This window comes from Ranitomeya variabilis, chromosome 2, assembly GCF_051348905.1.
Source record: "Ranitomeya variabilis isolate aRanVar5 chromosome 2, aRanVar5.hap1, whole genome shotgun sequence".
Classification (NCBI taxonomy): domain Eukaryota; kingdom Metazoa; phylum Chordata; class Amphibia; order Anura; family Dendrobatidae; genus Ranitomeya; species Ranitomeya variabilis.
The window spans coordinates 326252557-326272914 of record NC_135233.1 but is presented as its reverse complement, the minus strand read 5'-3'; the positions used below and the strand labels follow the sequence as shown (position 1 = coordinate 326272914).

Here is a 20358-nt window from a genome sequence, read left to right as displayed (position 1 = left end):
TGGCCGTATGTGTCTGTTGGAGGAGTGCACCAAGACATAGTTTACTTGAAGTGGCTTTCAGCTGTGCATCAAAGGAAACCCAATTTATGTTAGATACTGTAATAATAATCAAACAATAACAAGTTAAAGTCCCATAGGCAGACTAAAAAATAAAGTTAAAAAAAAGTTTTTTAAAAATAGTAAAAAAGTAAAATCAATAAAAGTTTAAATCACCCCCTCTTTTCCCAGTTTTAAAATAAAAAATAATAAAAAATGTAATAAACATAATTAGTATCCCAGTGTTTATAATTGTCCAGTCTAATAAATTCTGAATTATTTAAAACATATAATGAATGCCGAAAAATTAATAAAATCGCCAGATTTATGTTTTTTCAGTCTCCGCAGTTTCCCCAAAAATTGCAAAAGTAATCGGTATGTTATATGTACTTAAAAATGGTATCAATTAAAACTTTAGCTCTGCATGCAAAAGCAAGCTCTCACATAGCTCCATCGACAGAAAAATAAAAAAGTTATGGCTTTCAAAAAAATGCAGAAAAAACACATTTGGTTTTTTATAACGTATTTCAGAATTTCAAGCCATTTTTTTCTGTAGTATGATCCAAACCCGATAAATAATGGCAGAAATGAAGTATTTCACCTCAGTTGGAATTACCGTATATACTCGAGTATAAGCTGACCCGAGTATAAGCCGAGACCCCTAATTTTGCCACAAAAAACTGGGAAAACTTAATGACTCGAGTATAAGCCTAGGGTGGAAAATGCATCAGCTAACGGAAAAATGTCAAAAATACAAATAGATACCAATAAAAGTAAAATTTATTGAGACATCAGTAGTAGTGTTGAGCATTCTGATACTGCAAATATCGGGTATCGGCCGATATTCGCTGTATCGGAATTCTGATACCGAGTTCCGATATTTTTGTGATATCGGAAATCGGAATCGGAAGTTCCTATAAGTTCCCAGGCGTGTGCGGTGCGTATGGTTCCCAGGGTCTGGAGGAGAGGAGACTCTCCTTCAGGCCCTGGGATCCATATTCATGTAAAAAATAAAGAATACAAATAAAAAATATGGATATACTCACCCCTCCGACAGACCCTGGACCTCAGCGGTGCAACCGGCAGCCTCCATTCCTAAGAATGCAGTGAGTGTAGGACCTGCGATGATGTCGCGGCTTGTTATTGGTCGCGTGAGCGGTCACATGAGCGGTCATGCGACCAATCACAAGCCGCAACGTCATCGAAGGTCCTTCACTCTGCATTGTTAGGAACGGAGGCAGACGCTTGCAGCGGTGACAGCCAGGGCTCATCCGAGGGTGAGTATTTTTTATTTTTATTCTTTATTTTTTACATGAATATGGATCCCAGGGCCTGAAGGAGAGTTTCCTTTCCTTCAGACCCTGGGAACCATCCAGGATCACTTCCGAGATTTTTTGTCCCATTGACTTGTATTGGTATCGGGTATCGGTATCGGCGATATCCAATATTTTTTGGATATCTGCCGATCCAATCCGATACCGATACTTTCAAATATCGGAAGGTATCGCTCAACACTAATCAGTAGGTTAAGTGTATTTGAATATCCATATTGAATCAGGAGCCCCATATAATGCTCCATACAGTTTATGATGGGCCCCATAAGATGCTCCATATTAAAATATGCCCCATATAATGCTGCACAAATGTTGATTATGACCCCATAAGATGCTCTATACAGACATTTGCCCCATACAATGCTGCCCAAATGCTGATTATGGCACCATAAGATGCTCCATACAGACATTTGCCCTGTATAATGCTGCACAAATGTTTATTATGACCCCATAAGATGCTCCATACAGACATTTAACCCATATAATGCTCCACAAATGCTGATTATGGCCCCATAAGATGCTCCATACAGACATTTGCCCCATATAATTCTCCACAAATGTTGATTATGGCCCCATAAGATGCTCTATACAGACATTTGCCGCATATAATGCTCCACAAATGCTGATTATGGCCCCATAAGATGCGCCATAGAGATATTTGCCCCATATAATGCTGCACATGGCCCCATAAAGATATTTGCCCCATATAATGCTGCACATGACCGCATAGAGATATTTGCCCCATATAATGCTGCACATGGCCCCATAAAGATATTTGCCCCATATAATGCTGCACATGACCGCATAGAGATATTTGCCCCATATAATGCTGCACATGGCCCCATGTAATGCTCCATACAGATATTTGCCCCATATGCTGTTGCTGCGATTAAAAAAAAAATTACATACTCACCTCTTGTCGCTCAGGTCCCCTGCACTTGCTATATTCACCTGGCCCATGTTCCACCGACGGCCGCCGCTGTGTCTTCCCCGTCCTGTGCACTGACGCTCAGGCAGAGGGCGGCGCGCACACTAATCGTGTCACCGCGCCCTTTGACCTGAGCGTCATTGCAGAGGACACGGCGGCGCCATCGGTGGAACGGAGAGCAGGTGAATATTGCTCACCTGCTCCTGGCACGGTGCAGTCCCTGGTTCTCCGGCGCCGGCAGATTCTTCTGTTATGATCCTAGTGGCTGAGGATCACAAAACGGACTAGCTAAGTTTATGAACATAGACACGAACTCTAGGGAGGTGGTAACTGGACTGACCGCAAACCTGATCCTAACCAACACACTAAAGGTAGCCGGTGAACGTGCCTAAATTCCTGGACGTCTCGACACAGCCTGAGAAACTATCTACTCCTGGAGGGAAAGTAAGACCTCACTTGCCTCAAGAGAAATCACCCCAAAGATATAGGAAGCCCCCAACAAATAATAACGGTGAGGTAAGGGGAAAACACAAACGTAGAAATAAAAACAGATACAGCAAATGAGGCCCGCTAATACTAGATAGCAGAAGACAGATAGGGAACTGTGCGGTCAGTAAAAAACCCTATGCAAAATATCCACGCTGAGAATACAAGAACCCCCACACCAACTAACGGTTTGAGGGGAGAAACTCAGCCCCCTAGAGCTACCAGCAAGCAAGGAAATCACATATTAGCAAGCTGGACAAGAAACAAAAATAAACCAAGAAACATATGACCACTGATGGTCAAAAAATGAACCAAGCAAAACTTAGCTTCTCTTGAAGAGACTGATAACGAAGGACTGCAGGAGAGCTCCAAAATAGCACTGAAGACATTGACAGCAGGCAACAACTGAGAGTCCAGGTGAAATAAATAGGAAACCAGCTAACAGATAACGAGACAGCTGATCAAGCCTCAGACCTGCAGAATGACACAAAGAGCAACCAGAGGGAGCCCAAAGACAGCACTCACACAGTACCAGTTGTGACCACAAGAGGGAGCCCAAAAACAGAGTTCACAACAGTACCCCCCCTTGAGGAGGGGTCACCGAACCCTCATCAAAACCCCCAGGGCGATCAGGATGAGCCACATGGAAGGCATGAACCAAATCGGCCGCATGAACATCAGAGGCGACAACCCAGGAATTATCCTCCTGAACATAGCCCTTCCACTTAACCAAATACTGAAGCCTCCGTCTAGAAATACGAGAATCCAAGATCTTCTCCACCACATACTCTAATTCGCCCTCAACCAGCACCGGGGCAGGGGGTTCAACAGAAGGAACCACATGCACAACATACCTCCGCAACAAAGACCTATGGAACACGTTATGAATGGCAAACGATGCTGGGAGGTCCAAACGAAATGACACCGGGTTAAGGATTTCCAAAATCTTATAAGGACCGATGAAGCGAGGCTTGAATTTAGGAGAGGAAACCTTCATAGGAACATACCGAGAAGACAGCCATACCAAATCCCCAACAAGAAGTCGGGGACCCACACCGCGACGGCGGTTGGCAAAGCGCTGAGCCTTCTCCTGTGACAACTTCAAATTGTCCACCACATGGTTCCAAATCTGTTGCAACCTATCCACCACAGAATCCACCCCAGGACAGTCAGAAGGCTCAACCTGACCCGAGGAAAAACGAGGATGAAAACCAGAATTGCAGAAAAAAGGCAAAACCAAAGTAGCAGAACTAGCCCGATTATTAAGGGCAAACTCGGCCAATGGCAAAAAAGTCACCCAATCATCCTGATCAGCAGAAACAAAACATCTCAAATAAGTTTCCAAGGTCTGATTAGTTCGCTCGGTTTGGCCATTCGTCTGAGGATGGAAGGCCGACGAAAAAGACAAATCAATGCCCATCTTAGCACAAAAGATCCGCCAAAATCTGGACACAAACTGGGATCCTCTGTCAGACACAATATTTTCAGGGATGCCGTGCAAGCGAACCACATTCTGAAAAAATAGAGGAACCAAATCGGAGGAGGAAGGCAACTTAGGCAAGGGCACCAAATGGACCATTTTGGAAAAACGATCACACACCACCCAGATGACAGACATTCTCTGAGAGACTGGAAGATCCGAAATAAAATCCATGGAAATGTGCGTCCAAGGCCTCTTCGGGACAGGTAAAGGCAAAAGCAAACCGCTGGCACGAGAACAGCAAGGCTTAGCCCGAGCACAAATCCCACAGGACTGCACAAAGGAACGCACATCCCGCGACAAGGAAGGCCACCAGAAGGACCTAGCCACCAAATCTCTGGTACCAAAAATCCCAGGATGGCCTGCCAACACCGAAGAATGAACCTCGGAAATAACTCTGCTGGACCATCTATCTGGGACAAACAGTCTCTCTGGTGGGCAACGGTCAGGTCTATCCGCCTGAAATTTCTGCAGCACTCGCCGCAAATCTGGGGAAATGGCAGACAAAATTACTCCCTCTCTGAGGATACCAGCCGGCTCTGAAACTCCCGGAGAGTCAGGCACAAAACTCCTAGAAAGAGCATCAGCCTTCACGTTCTTCGAACCAGGCAGGTATGAGACCATGAAATCAAAACGGGAGAAAAACAACGACCAACGAGCCTGTCTAGGATTCAGCCGCTTGGCAGACTCGAGATAAATCAGATTTTTGTGATCAGTTAAGACCACTACACGATGCTTAGCTCCCTCGAGCCAATGTCACCACTCCTCAAATGCCCACTTCATAGCCAACAACTCCCGATTACCAACATCATAATTCCGCTCGGCAGGCGAAAACTTTCTTGAAAAGAAAGCACAAGGCTTCATCACAGAGCAATCAGAGCTTCTCTGCAACAAAACAGCCCCTTCTCCAATCTCAGAAGCATCAACCCCGACCTGAAAAGGAAAAGAGACATCAGGTTGACACAAAACTGGAGCCGAAGAAAACCGGCGCTTCAGCTCCCGAAAGGCTTCCACGGCCGCAGGAGACTAATTAGTTACATCAGAACCCTTCTTGGTCAAATCCGTCAAGGGTTTAACAACGCCAGAAAAATTAGCAATGAAGCGACGGTAAAAATTAGCAAAACCCAAGAACTTCTGAAGACTCTTAACAGATGTAGGCTGAGTCCAGTCATGAATAGCCTGGACCTTGACTGGGTCCATCTCAATAGTAGAAGGAGAAAAAATAAAACCCAAAGAGGAAACCTTCTGTACTCCGAAGAGACATTTTGAGCCCTTCACAAATAAGGCATTAGCATGCAGGACCTGAAATACCATCCTGACCTGCTTCACATGAGTCTCCCAGTCCTCAGAAAAGACCAAAATGTCATCCAGATACACAATCATAAATTTATCCAGATATTCTCGGAAGATGTCATGCATGAAGGACTGGAACACAGAAGGAGCATTAGAGAGTCCAAAAGGCATCACCAATTACTCAAAATGGCCTTCGGGCGTATTAAATGCTGTTTTCCATTCATCCCCCTGCTTAATGCGCACAAGGTTATACGCACCACGAAGATCTATCTTGGTAAACCAACTGGACCCCTTAATCCGAGCAAACAGATCAGACAACAATGGCAAAGGATACTGAAATTTGACCGTGATTTTATTTAGAAGACGATAATCTATACAAGGTCTCAGAGAACCATCCTTCTTGGCCACAAAAAAGAATCCTGCACCAAGAGGGGAGGAGGATGGGCGAATATGTCCCTTCTCTAAAGACTCCTTTATATAGCTCCGCATTGCGGCATGTTCTGGTACAGACAAATTAAAAAGTCATCCCTTAGGGAACTTAATACCAGGAATCAAATTTATAGCACAATCACAATCCCTGTGAGGAGGCAGAGCACCGGATCTGGGCTCATCAAATACATCCTGGTAGTCCGACAAAAACTCAGGGACCTCAGAAGGAGTGGAAGAAGCAATTGATACCAAAGGAGCATCGCCATGAATCTCCTGGCAACCCCAACTTGACACAGACATAGCTTTCCAATCCAGAACTGGATTATGGGCCTGAAGCCATGGCAGACCCAACACGACAACATCATGCAAATTATGCAGCACAAGAAAGCGAATCATCTCCTGATGCACAGGAGTCATGCACATGGTCACTTGAGTCCAATATTGAGGCTTATTCTCAGCCAATGGTGTAGCATCAATTCCCCTCAGTGGAATAGGGAATTCCAAAGGCTCCAGGACAAAACCACAGCGCCTGGCAAACGACAAATCCATCAGATTCAGGGCAGCACCTGAATCCACAAAAGCCATAACCGAGTAGGATGACAAAGAACAAATTAAAGTAACAGACAAAATGAATTTAGGCTGTATAGTACCAATGGTGACAGGTTTTTTTAATGCGCTTAGAGCATGCTGAGATAACATGAGTTGAATCACCACAGTAAAAGCACAACCCATTTTGACGTCTATGATTTTGCCGCTCAATTCTGGTCAGAACTCGGTCACATTGCATAGACTCAGGTCTCTGTTCAGAAAACACCGCCAGATGGTGCGCAGATTTGCACTCCCGCAAACGCCGATCAATCTGAATGGCCAAAGCCATTGAGTCATTCAGATTTGCAGGCGTGGGGAACCCCACCATAACATTCTTATTGGCTTCAGAAAGACCTTCTCTGAAATTTGCAGCCAGGGCACACTCATTCCATTGAGTAAGCACCGACCATTTCCGAAATTTTTGACAATACACCTCAGCTTCATCCTGGCCCTGAGAAAGAGCCAGCAAGGCCTTTTCTGCCTGGTTCTCAAGATTAGGTTCCTCATAAAGCAGTCCAAGCGCCAGAAAAAAACGCATCCACATTCAGCAATGCAGGATCTCCTGGCACCAGAGAGAAAGCCCAATCTTGAGGGTCGCCACGTAACAAGGAGATAACAATATTAACTTGCTGAGCGGAATCACCAGAGGAACGAGGTCTCAAAGATAGAAATAATTTACAATTATTCTTAAAATTCAGAAACCTAGATCTATCTCCAGAAAACAACTCAGGAATAGGTATTTTAGGCTCTGACATAGGGCTATGAACAACAAAATCCTGAATGCTTTGCACCCTTGCAGCAAGATGATCCACACTAGAAGTCAGACTCTGAATATCCATGTCTGCAGCTGAACACAAAACCACCCAGAGATTAAGGGGATGAGAGAAGCTGGACAGACTGCAGCAAAGATAGAGAGGAAAAAAAAAATTGTACTCAGGGCTTCTCTTATCCCACTTCTGCGATGCATTAAACACTTTTCAGCCTGCTGTACTGTTATGATCCTAGTGGCTGAGGATCACAAAACAGACTAGCTAAGTTTATGAACATAGACACGAACTCTAGGGAGGTGGTAACTGGACTGACCGCAAACCTGATCCTAACCAACACACTAAAGGTAGCCGGTGAATGTGCCTAAATTCCTGGATGTCTCGACGCAGCCTGAGAAACTATCTACTCCTGGAGGGAAAGTAAGACATCACTTGCCTCAAGAGAAATCACCCCAAAGATATAGGAAGCCCCCAACAAATAATAACGGTGAAGTAAGGGGAAAACACAAACGTAGAAATAAAAACAGATACAGCAAATGAGGCCCGCTAATACTAGATAGCAGAAGACAGATAGGGAACTGTGCGGTCAGTAAAAAACCCTATGCAAAATATCCACGCTGAGAATACAAGAACCCCCACACCAACTAACGGTGTGAGGGGAGAAACTCAGCCCCCTAGAGCTACCAGCAAGCAAGGAAATCACATATTAGCAAGCTGGACAAGAAACAAAAATAAACCAAGAAACATATGACCACTGATGGTCAAAAAATGAACCAAGCAAAACTTAGCTTCTCTTGAAGAGACTAATAACGAAGGACTGCAGGAGAGCTCCAAAATAGCACTGAAGACATTGACAGCAGGCAACAACTGAGAGTCCAGGTGAACTAAATAGGAAACTAACAGCTAACAGATAACGAGACAGCTGATCAAGCCTCAGACCTGCAGAATGACACAAAGAGCCACCAGAGGGAGCCCAAAGACAGCACTCACACAGTACCAGTTGTGACCACAAGAGGGAGCCCAAAAACAGAGTTCACAACATTCTCCCTGTAGTGAGCGGTCACATGGTACCGCTCATTACAGTAATGAATATGCGGTTCCACCCCTATGGGAGTGGAGTCAGGTCCATATTCATTACTGTAATGAGTGGTACCATGTGACCACTCACTACAGGAAGAAGCTGTCAGCGCCGGAGAACCAGGGATGTCCAGGGACCGCGCCAGGAGCAGGTGAGTATTATTAGACAGCTGCCACTTCCCCTCCCCTGCCGACCCCCCTGGGACAATGACTCGAGTATAAGCTGAGAGGCGCAATTTCAGCCTAAAAAAATGGGCTGAAATTCTCAGCTTAAACTCGAGTATATACGGTATTTACTCTTTTTTTCAGTACATGATACAGTAACATGAATGGTGTCTTTCAAAACTACAACTTGTCCCACAAAAAAGAAGCCCTCACATGACTATATTGACAGAAAAAAAAATATATAATTGGTCTTGGAAGAAGAGGAGGAAAAAATGAAAGCACAAATGTGGAAATTTGATTGGTCACGAAAAGGTAAATAAATGTATTCTTTCAAACATGAAGATTTTAGCTTGATGAAGAAGCTTACATATTTATCATGGGTAGTTAACTCCATTTACATCTTAGAGCTCTAATCTCTCCGTAATTTAATCAGTAGGGTAATGGATAGGTAAATTATACATGTAACCACACCAAAAACATTGAGTGTTAGTAGGCGTACAATGTGCTTTCTTTTCCTTTTACAGCTTTTTGGTGACTCACTTTACTTAATATGTAAAGGACTGAATGCAAACCCAAATCCATGAGTGAAAACTAAGCCGAACATCCACATCTGTATGTTTCCTGATACTACTGAGATAATTGATACTTTCTGAAACAGAAAACAGAAAGAAAAAATAGGTCAGAGACAAAATAGATGTGACAAAGAAAACCTGCATGCAATATTTATGTGACAACACTGTATGGGAAGAATTGTTAATAGTCCTCCTATCTGTATTTTTGGTCTGTTAACTACTTAAATGTAGTAATTAAAGCTACATAAATCTAAAAAGTTCATTATTAAATACTGTGGGTATTTATAAAAGCTGAAACCTGCAAACATTTGCTCCAGTTAACTATGTGACTTTCTAGTCTGCTTCTTGTTCTAATCTGGGAGAAATCCAGACAAATGTGATCGGTTCTTCCACAGCACCTCCACAGGTCAAATTATGTATTACACTGTGCATAAAAAATTAATGGGAGGTATAATGTACAAGTGTGCCTGGTACAAACCAACTTGAAATATTGATCAAAAATTAAAGTAGTATGCCTCCACAAAATGACTGTTCAAACCATGCATAGGTGCTCTTTGAATCATTGCAGTTCAGTGCACCCTCCCAGCTACTTGTTTTGCATTTATCTCAGATAGATTGAAAACAAGTAGGTGGGAAGGTGTTATGGACTATTTGGATACATCAAGGGTGCACCGAGTGCATTTGCTTTGTTTGAGCAGTCATTTTGTGCTAACAGACTGCTTCTTACATTAATACTTCAACTATACTTATTAGAGATGAGCAAATTTATTAGAGTGGAATTGATTTCTCCTCGACCCTTACATAAATTTGTATTTCCCAGATTACTGATATTTTTAGATCTGTGCAAATTAAGCAAAATAGCAGTGAGCTGAAGAGAGACAGACAAATGGTTTAAAAACTTCTCATTTGGCCTCTCCACTCCAGGCCTTAGACTTCTGACGTCATTGTATGCCATACCGTTGCAGTGCACATTGGAATGTTACGACATTATGAGGCACTTTGTCCAAGTGATTTCTCAGCATGCAGTAACTTCTGAGATCTAGCTGAGCCGGATGCCAAAGACTGGGGTGCAGAGGCCAAACAGGATGTGCTTGACGAAGGAAGGGGAAAAAAATTGGTGCAAATGACCAGAGAGCTCGCTGCAGGGAACAGTGGTACCCATGAGTCTAGGGATAAGTATTTTTTTTTGTTGCAGCCTACATTTACGATGCTATGGGGTCTAGAGAGAGACCCCAGAGCATAATAAGAAACAGTCAATTTTTAAGAGAATATCTTTGCTGTGAGTTGAGTTTCCCTGTAAAATCCATGTGATTTGGCAAATTCTAATCTTGGAAAATTCTATAATTTCTAACACAGGCTCTACATGTTAGAGACACGTACTTTAAAGATTCAAACAATAAGTGCTAAGATCTTCCATTAAACAGCTCCCAGACTCAAAGTACCAATGACTGCAAGCTGCACTGGTTATTCAGCTGAACTGGTCAATTGGAAGAAGCTTTGGAGGAGTCGTCCAGCACAAAATTACTATTCAAATCAAGTATGGGCACTCATTGCGCCATCAGAGCTGCCAAATATAAGGTCACCTTCTCACCTACTTGTTTTCCATCTATTTATCTGGCTTTAGAAAACCAGAACTGTCAATCAAAGAAAGAGCATGATAGAGGGTAAACCAGTAGGATAGAAAGTTACACGTAAAAGTTTCCTCACACCAAGGGTGCACCGAGCGCCTGTGCGTGAGTTGAACAGTCAGTGCTGACAGATTTCTTTTCAATTAGCTGCTCTTATCCAATCAGAACCATCATTGCGCAAAGAAGCACCTCCTATCACCAATGATTCTACAATATGTCCCTTTCAGCTTAAAGGGACAGTGAATCTAGAGATAAATCTTTAACTCCTTCATGACTTAGTGATTTTTTTTAGATTCTGTGCCCTCGCGGGCATGATCCTCTCTCCTCCTGTACCAGTCAGTGACTTTTATTGTTTAAGATTATTGTACTTGTTTTCATTATGAATACCCCTTTTCACATATAAAGCACCATGGAATAAACGGCGTTATAATTATAAATAATCTTCTGTTTTTCTGCTGTTGAGAGCCGTGACTATTTTATTTCCCTGATGGCTAAGTCATATGAAGACTTGTTTTTGAGGATCATGTGTTAGTTTTGAATTACACCCTTCATTTTGACATACAAAGCACTAGAAAATGTGCAAAAATTTCAAGCGTGGTGAAATTGTGAACAAAAACCACAATTACATCTTACTGTAAATATGACCTGGCAAGATAATACTACACAAGAGCATCATTACAGTGATGCCAAACTTGTGAAGTTTTTAAGTAAAAATTAAAAAATGTGAAAATCTGGAGTGCAGATTTTCCTAGAATAGTTTCCAGACTCCATATATAAAGCTCCTAAGTGCTAGAAGAGCAAAATACACCCCTTAAGACCCCATTTTGGAAATTATGCCCCTGCCAAACATGTGGATACTAAATTTGTTTTAGGTACACTGTGGGGCTGTGAAGGGAGAAGGGCATTTGGATTTAATAGATGATGGACATGAGTGGGGACTTGCTTTTTGTGTGGTTTGAGTTTAAGCTTTTAACCCCTTCATGACCTTGGGATTTTTCGTTTTTCCATTCTCGTTTTTCACTCCCCTCCTTCCCAGAGCCATAACTTTTTTATTTTTCCGTCAATTTGGCCATGTGAGGGCTTATTTTTTGTGGGATGATTTATACTTTTGAAGGACATCATTGGTATTACCATGGCATGTACTAGAAAACGGGGAAAAAATTCCAAGTGCGGTGAAATTGCAAAAAAAGTGCAATCCCACACTTGTTTTTTGCTTGGCTTTTTTGCTAGGTTCACTAAATGCTAAAACTGACCTACCATTATGATTTTCCAGGTCACTACGAGTTCATAGACACCTAACATGACTAGGTTATTTTTTACCTAAGTGGTGAAAAAAAATTCCAAACTTCGCTAAAAAAAAAAAAACAATTGCGCCATTTTCCAATACTCGTAGCGTCTCCATTTTTCATGATCTGGGGTCGGTTGAGGGCTTATTTTTTGCGTGCCGAGCTGGCGTTTTTAATGATGCCATTTTGGTGCAGATACGTTCTTTTGATCCCCCGTTATTGCATTTTAATGCAATGTCACGGCGACCAAAAAACGTAATTCTGGCGTTTTGATTTTTTTTCTCGTTACGCCGTTTAGCGATCAGGTTAATGCTTTTTTATTGATAGATCATGCAATTCTGCACGTGGCGATACCAAATATGTGTAGGTTTGATTTTTTTTTTATTGATTTATTTTGATTGGGGCGAAAGGGGGGTGATTTAAACTTTTATATATTTTTTTTTTTTTCACATTTTTTTTTACTTTTTTTTTTACTTTTGCCATGCTTCAATAGCCTCCATGGGAGGCTAGAAGCAGGCACAGCACAATCGCCTCTGCTACATAGCAGCGATCTGCTGTTCGCTGCTATGTAGTAGAAAATCAGGTGTGCTGTGAGCACCGACCACAGGGTGGCGCTCACAGCTACCGGCGATCAGTAATCATAGAGGTCTCAAGGACCTCTATGGTTACAATGGAGAAGCATCATCAAGCTCCAATCATGTGACGGGGGTCGGCGATGCGCTCATATCCGGCCGCCCGGCCGGATGCGGTAGTTAAATGCTGCAGTCTGCGTTTGACAGCGACATTTAACTAGTTAATAGCGGTGGGTGAATCGCGATTTCACCCGCCGCTATTCCGGGCACATGTCAGCTGTTCGAAACAGCTGACATGTCCCGGCTTTGATGCGGGCTCACCACGGAGCCCTGCATCAAAGCAGGGAGCTGACCTCGGACGTACTATCCCGTCCGAGGTCAGTAAGGGGTTAAATACTTCACATAACTTTTGAGATCACATTTATCCGGCGCTCTACGCTGAGCACTTATGTTGGGGTTTCCATTAAAAATCAAATTGCATTCATACCAATTTAATCCTATTGTTCTGTTCTAAATTTTTCCTGCTTCAATTGGATCATGATCAGACAGGAAAAAAATACAGCATGCTGCGATTGCATGCTGAATTCGGATAGCACGCACCCATTTAAGTTTATGGGTGCATGCGAAACATCATACTGCACTCGGGTATCACCCAAGTGTTGTGCGATTCCCACCTGCAGAAGATGGAGAAATTAATTTCTCCATCCCCTCTACAGCTGTGCTGCGATCCTGCCATGCGAGCACTGACACTCGGTTCATGCTCACAGCAGATCAGGAGCCGAGTGTCATTATCATATTGTATCCGATGGTCTCACATCGGATGTGATTAGCTAGTGGAACCCCAGCCTAAATCTCAAAGTGACATGATTCAAATGAGTCCCTAAAGGGATCCATTCGCTATAATGAGGCAGCAGAGTTACTCTGGACTCCATCTGTCCTCTAATCAGCATTTTCTGAAGTGCATAAAACTGTGGCCGACGGCGCTTTTATGCACGAAAGAAAAGACGGACACCACCGAATGATAGGCCAGAGGGCATCCACAGTGCCTCCATTTGCCTCATTATAGGGAATCTTCCATCTAAATCACATATTTGAGAGAGTTACACAAAAACCCCTGTGTAAGTTCTCAACGCAGAGCGCAGCAGAAATGTGAGCGAAGCCTTACCTTTGGGAGACAGAATGAAAATATTGTTTTTATTTATTTTTTATGCTGTTACTTGTGCGGTATAAGTGAATAGATGACTTTATCCTTCGGGTCGTTGCGATTGCAGAGATACCAGATTTATATAGTTTGTTTATATTTGGCTAGAAGTTTTTTTTTTTTTTGCAAAAACAAGTCTTTGCATTGCCATCTTTTGATAGCTATAATTTTTTCAGATTCCTGCTCTCACATGATGGCTTGTTTTTTGCAGGACAAGTTGACTTTTTATTGGTATCGTTCTCGGGCACATGACATGTTTTGATCTCTTTCTATTCCGATTTTTAGCAGGCAGAATTAACAAAAACCAGCAATTCGGGAATTGTATTTGTTTTTTTATGCCATTTCACATGTGGTAAAATTGATAAAGGCAACTTTATTCTTTGAGTCTGTACGAATACAGCAAGACCCCTTATATATTTTTTTATATTTTTGCTCTTTTAACCCCTTTATCCCTAAGGTGATTTACACATTAATGACCTGGCCATTTTTTTCAATTCTGACCACTGTCAATTTATGAGGTCATAACTCTGTAACGCTTCAATGGATCCTAGTGATTCCGAGATGTTTTTTTCATGACATATTGTTTTTCATGATAGTGGTAACATTTATTTGATATGACTTGTGTTTATTTGTGAAAAGAAATGGAAATTTGGAGAAAATTTAGAAAATGTTGTAATTTTGCAACTTTAAATTTGCATGCCCTTAAATCACAGAGATACTTCACACAAAATACTTAATAAATAACATTTCCCACATGTTTACTTTACATCAGCACAATTTTGGAACCAACTTTTTTTTGTTAGGAAGTAATAAGGGTTAAAATTTGGCCGGTGATTTCTTATTTTTACAAAGAAATTTACAAAACCATTTTTTAGGGACCACATCACATTTGAAGTCCCTCTTAACGGTCTATATGATAGAATATACCCCAAAGTGACACAATTCTCAAAACCACATTCAAGAAATGTATTTACCCTTCTGGTGTTTCACAGGATTTTTTGGAATGTGGAAAAGAATGAACATTTAACTTTTTTCACAAAAAATTTACTTCAAATCCAATTTGTTTAATTTTGACAAGGGTAACAGGAAAAAATGGACCACAAAATGTGTTGTGTAATTTCTCCTGAGCATCCTGATACACCATATGAGGGAGAAAACCCCTCTTTAGATTGCACGGCAGAGCTCAGAAGAGAAGGAGCGCCATTTCATTTTTTGAATGCAAAATTTGCTGGAACAATTGTCAGACACCATGTTGCATTTGTAGAGCCTCTGATGTGCAGTGAAAATATCCCACAACTGGCACCATTTTGGAAACTAGACCCCTTAGGGAACTGAACTAGATGTGTGGTGAGCACATTAAACCCTCAGGTGCTTCACAGAAGTTATAACGTTGAGCCATAAAAATAAAAAAAATCTAAATTTTCCCCACAAATATGTTTTTAGCACAAAATATTGCATTTTCATAAGGCTAACAGGAAAAATTGCACGATACAATGTGTTGTGCAGTTTCGAAGCCTTTACAGGTGTTTTTTGTTAATTATTCTAATTTACTGAGATAATGACTTTTGGGTTGTCACTGGCTGTAAGCCATAATCATCAACATTAGCAAAAATAAACACTTGAAAATCGATCACTCTGTTTGTAATGACTCTATATAATATAGGAGTTTCAATTTTTGTATTGAAGAACTGAAATAAATTACTGTATATACTCGAGTATAAGCCGACCTGAGTATAAGCCGAGACCCCTAATTTTGCAACAAAAAACTGGGAAATCTTAATGACTCGAGTATAAGCCTAGTGTGGAAAATGCAGCAGCTACCGGTAAGTGTCAAAAATAAAAATAGATACCACTAAAAGTAAAATTAATTGAGACATCAGTAGGTTAAGTGTTTTTGAATATCCATATTGAATCAGGAGTCCCATATAATGCTCCATACAGTTCATGATGGGCCCCATAAGATGCTCCATACAAAATACACCCCATATAATGCTCCATAAAATTTATGATGGGCCCCATAAGATGCTCCATATTAAAATATGCCCCATATAATGCTGCACAAATGTTGATTATGGCCCTATAAGATGCTCCATACAGACATTTGCCCCATATAATGCTGCACAAATGCTGATTATGGCCCCATAAGATGCTCCATAGACACATTTGCCCTGTATAATGCTCCACAAATGTTGATTATGACCCCATAAGATGCTCCGTATAAAAATGTGCCACATATAATGCTCCATACAGTTCATTATGGCCCAATAAGATGATCCGTATAAAAATGTGCCACATATTATGATCCATACAGTTTGTTATGGCCCCATAGAATGCTCCATATAAAAATGTGCCACATATAATGCTCCATACAGTTCATCATGGCCCCATAAGATGCTCCATATAAAAATGTGACACAAGTATTGCTGCTGCAATAAAAAAATGACATACTTCTTGTTGCTGCCCGCTGCTCCTCAGCGTCCCGTCTCTCCACAGTGACAGTTCAGGCAGAGGGCGGTGCGCACACTAATACGTCATCACGCCGTCTGACCTGAACAATAACTGCAGAGAATGTGGAGGACAGGGTGGCGGTGGAACGAGGAAAGGTGAATATGAAATACTCACCTGCTCCCGGTGTGGTCCCTGGCAGCTTCTCCCCTACAGATGGTCTTCGGGAGCTGGCAGCTTCTTCCTCTGTTCAGCGGTCACTGGTACCGCTCATTACAGTAATGAATATGCGGCTCCACCCCTATGGGATTGGAGTCCATATTCATTACTTTAATGAGCGGTACCATGTGACCGCTGAACAGGGGAAGAGCTGCGGGTGCCGGAGACCATGGGACATGCTGGGGCCGCGCCAGGAGCAGGTGAGTATGTCACAGTCGTCGCTCCCCCTCACCTGCCGACCCCCCCACCAACCATGACATGAGTATAAGCCGAGAGGGGCACTTTCAGCCCCAAAAATGGGCTGAAAATCTCGGCTTATACTCGAGTATATACGGTAACTTTTTGATGATATTCTAATTTAATGCGAAGCACTTGTATGTTCATACGTTGCGTTTTTGCTGAGTTTTTTTTAATTCAAATTCTGTTTAAATCGATTTTTAGTATTTTTTCCAAAAAGAGAAAAAAAAGTTAATAAAAGTTAAAATTAAGTAAATTCTAAGCTGTCTTTTACATTATCAGCAAAAGCTGTAAGATTTCAGAAATCTCAAGCACACACATTGTTTTTTGTTTTTTTTTTAGAACTGCTGCGTTTTTGAAAACTGCAGCATGTCACTTCTTTCAGCATTTTTTCACCCATAGAAAGCACTAAGTAAGTGCATAAAACTCAGGTATCAGGTTTTGCTGCGTTTGTGGTGCAGAAAATTTAGGAAGTAGCATCTTGCTTTTTGGGGGCACTAAACTTTATCAGCATGCACAAGAGGCAAAATATACTAGATAAAAACGCAACAAATAAATGCAACAAAAATGCAGCAAATATGCAGCACAAAATGCAACAAAACCTGCTTTTTTTAAGCAGCTTCTTTACTGCCAAGAGAGCAGACTTTACCTGTAGAAAAAACTGCAGCAAAACCACAACATTTGAAGATAGCCTAATTAAGGTTTTACGCTTACCCCATATCATCACCAGACACAAATAGAAGATAGAATATACAGTATTTAATGCTTCACCTTCCATATTAACCAGGTCAGAGGGTCCTTCACATCTCACTTATCTCTGTACCTACATAAACCATCAATCAATGTACAGACCAAATTACTAACGTTTTACTTCCATTATACGTTCATATTTGTAATTCTTACAACCCACTTGAATGGAGATGTTGTAAAGCAAAATGTGGTATCAGAAATAAAGGAATGAATGTGAAAGAAATGGAATCATTAACGGAACTAGAACTTACAGTATGCACCATTAAATGAGGAAATCTTTCATGTCTGTAATAAAGCTTTAAACTAGGAAACATTCATAATTAATGTGAGAGGTCAGATGCAAATGTCATATGGCTTGTATGTGAGGATTATACTGATGGACATTATTATTAGAGATGTACAAAGTTCATTTCACTTAGTTCAAATTGCAGTGAAAACTGTGATTTTAAAGAAACTAACGAACCTTTGAATTATATAGGAAAGGCTAATTTACAAGCTTTACTCTTCTCGATCGCCCAGTCCTTTAACCTTTCTTCCTAGATATTTTGCCTAACTACCCTAATTACCTTTTGCTGAGAAGTCATGTACCTAACCAACACATTTGATTATCTCTGTCATCTTGCAATCTCCTTCTGTGGCAATAGATTAAAGACCATATACAGAAAAAAAGCCGAATGAGTATTACCTCACATAATCACTGAGTATTGTGTGTGTATTTTTTTGTTCTCTTGGGATACAGATCCATACATAACTATAGCGGGTGCAGGCATTGCAGGTGCACCCTATCCTAGATCTTTGGGTGGCCCAAAAAAGTCACTTTGACTCATGACCACAACTACATTTTCCTGTGCATGAGTGTTGGAAGATGATGATGGACGTCATGACGTAACAATTTAGCAAACTTACAATTCATATGGTTGCAGGTAGGAAGTTTCACCCTAGTGTGAAGAAGGCAAATCTTTCAGTGCACAGTGCTGGTAAGATAAAGCGCTAGTAAGATAAAGCGCTGAGGACCATACATGGAGCAGAGGTGGCCAGAGAGGTGAGCTATAAGGTGAGTTGTTTGTTTTTTTAAACCTTTTGCCAATACTCTGTCAGAAAAAAGACAGTCAACATTTTGATAAATTCAAGCGGAGTGAATTATAAAAATAAATATTTTGGAGAATGTGGATCTTTGTAAAATTCAAGTAGACTTCAACAGCTCTGGAATAAATTCTCCCTACTCTAACAACTTACATGATTACTATTTCTTTATTTTTTGACTGGTGTGATATCCCCTGACAAGCTGCTGCACAGGATTTAGCCCCTTAACACAATTGGACATTATATATATGTATATATATATATATATATATATATATACACTCACCGGCCACTTTATTAGGTACACCATGCTAGTAATGGGTTGGACCCCCTTTTGCCTTCAGAACTGCCTCAATTCTTCGTGGCATAGATTCAACAAGGTGCTGGAAGCATTCCTCAGAGATTTTGGTCCATATTGACATGATGGCATCACACAGTTGCCGCAGATTTGTCGGCTGCACATCCCAAAGATGCTCCATACAAGGCAGGATGGATCCATGCTTTCATGTTGTTTACGCCAAATTCTGACCCTACCATCCGAATGTCGCAGCAGAAATCGAGACTCATCAGACCAAGCAACGTTTTTCCAATCTTCTACTGTCCAATTTCGATGAGCTTGTACAAATTGTAGCCTCAGTTTCCTGTTCTTAGCTGAAAGAAGTGGTACCCGGTGTGGTCTTCTGCTGCTGTAGCCCATCTGCCTCAAAGTTCGACGCACTGTGCATTCAGAGATGCTCTTAGGCCTACCTTGGTTGTAACGGGTGGCGATTTGAGTCACTGTTGCCTTTCTATCAGCTCGAACCAGTCTGCCCATTCTCCTCTGACCTCTGGCATCAACAAGGCATTTCCGCCCACAGAACTGCCGCTCACTGGATTTTTTTTCTTTTTCGGACCATTCTCTGTAAACCCTAGAGATGGTTGTGCGTGAAAATCCCAGTAGATCAGCAGTTTCTGAAATACTCAGACCAGCCCTTCTGGCACCAACAACCATGCCACGTTCAAAGGCACTCAAATCACCTTTCTTCCCCATACTGATGCTCGGTTTGAACTGCAGGAGATTGTCTTGACCATGTCTACATGCCTAAATGCACTGAGTTGCCGCCATGTGATTGGCTGATTAGAAATTAAGTGTTAACAAGAAGTTGGACAGGTGTACCTAATAAAGTGGCCGGTGAGTGTATATATATATATATATATATAAATATATATATCACAAGAATAGGCAGCACTCCATTTTCTTTGAAATAATGTGCAGGAATTTATTTCACCCACATCTCATTGCGACGTTTCGGCTCTGAATGAGCCTTTCTCAAGCAGTGAGTATTGCTTCATACAATCTCTATATAGAGACACATCCCCATCATCCCCTAATCCCAGCCAATTGGTGAACTTCATATATCATAAATATTCTAACGTGCTTCAGTGCTAACAGTGTATAAACATCTTTGCATAAACCAATTCATTCAGAGAACAACTGTCCATTCATGTTCTGCCTACCTCTGGAGGAACATGACGCTTATGGAGGATCCAGCATGTTGTCGGCGTCCCAAACTGCCTACTGCGCATGTCAGAACGTCTCTGTACACATCATAATCACATGTCGGACTGAGGGCCAATCGAAATCACTCCACTGCAACTAGCGTCAGATGCATGCGCAGTAGCGCTTATAATCGTCATGTTAGTTGTGGCATCCTGTCAAAACATTATCAGCGCCATCTTAGATGTGGCATAAACAATCGGATACATGCGCAGTAGCGCCTGTAGTCACCATTCTGGTGATTG

The 20358-nt window shown here is 41.6% G+C and overlaps 1 long non-coding RNA gene across 1 annotated transcript in view; it reads right to left on the bottom strand.

Annotated features, from left to right (window-relative positions):
• Window positions 1–20358, bottom strand: part of LOC143809381 (uncharacterized) — a 238444-nt gene that overhangs the window by 145595 nt on the left and 72491 nt on the right. The window contains exon 2 of the long non-coding RNA XR_013222252.1: window positions 9124–9232. This is a non-coding gene — a long non-coding RNA (uncharacterized LOC143809381). The remainder of the gene's footprint in view (window positions 1–9123; window positions 9233–20358) is intronic.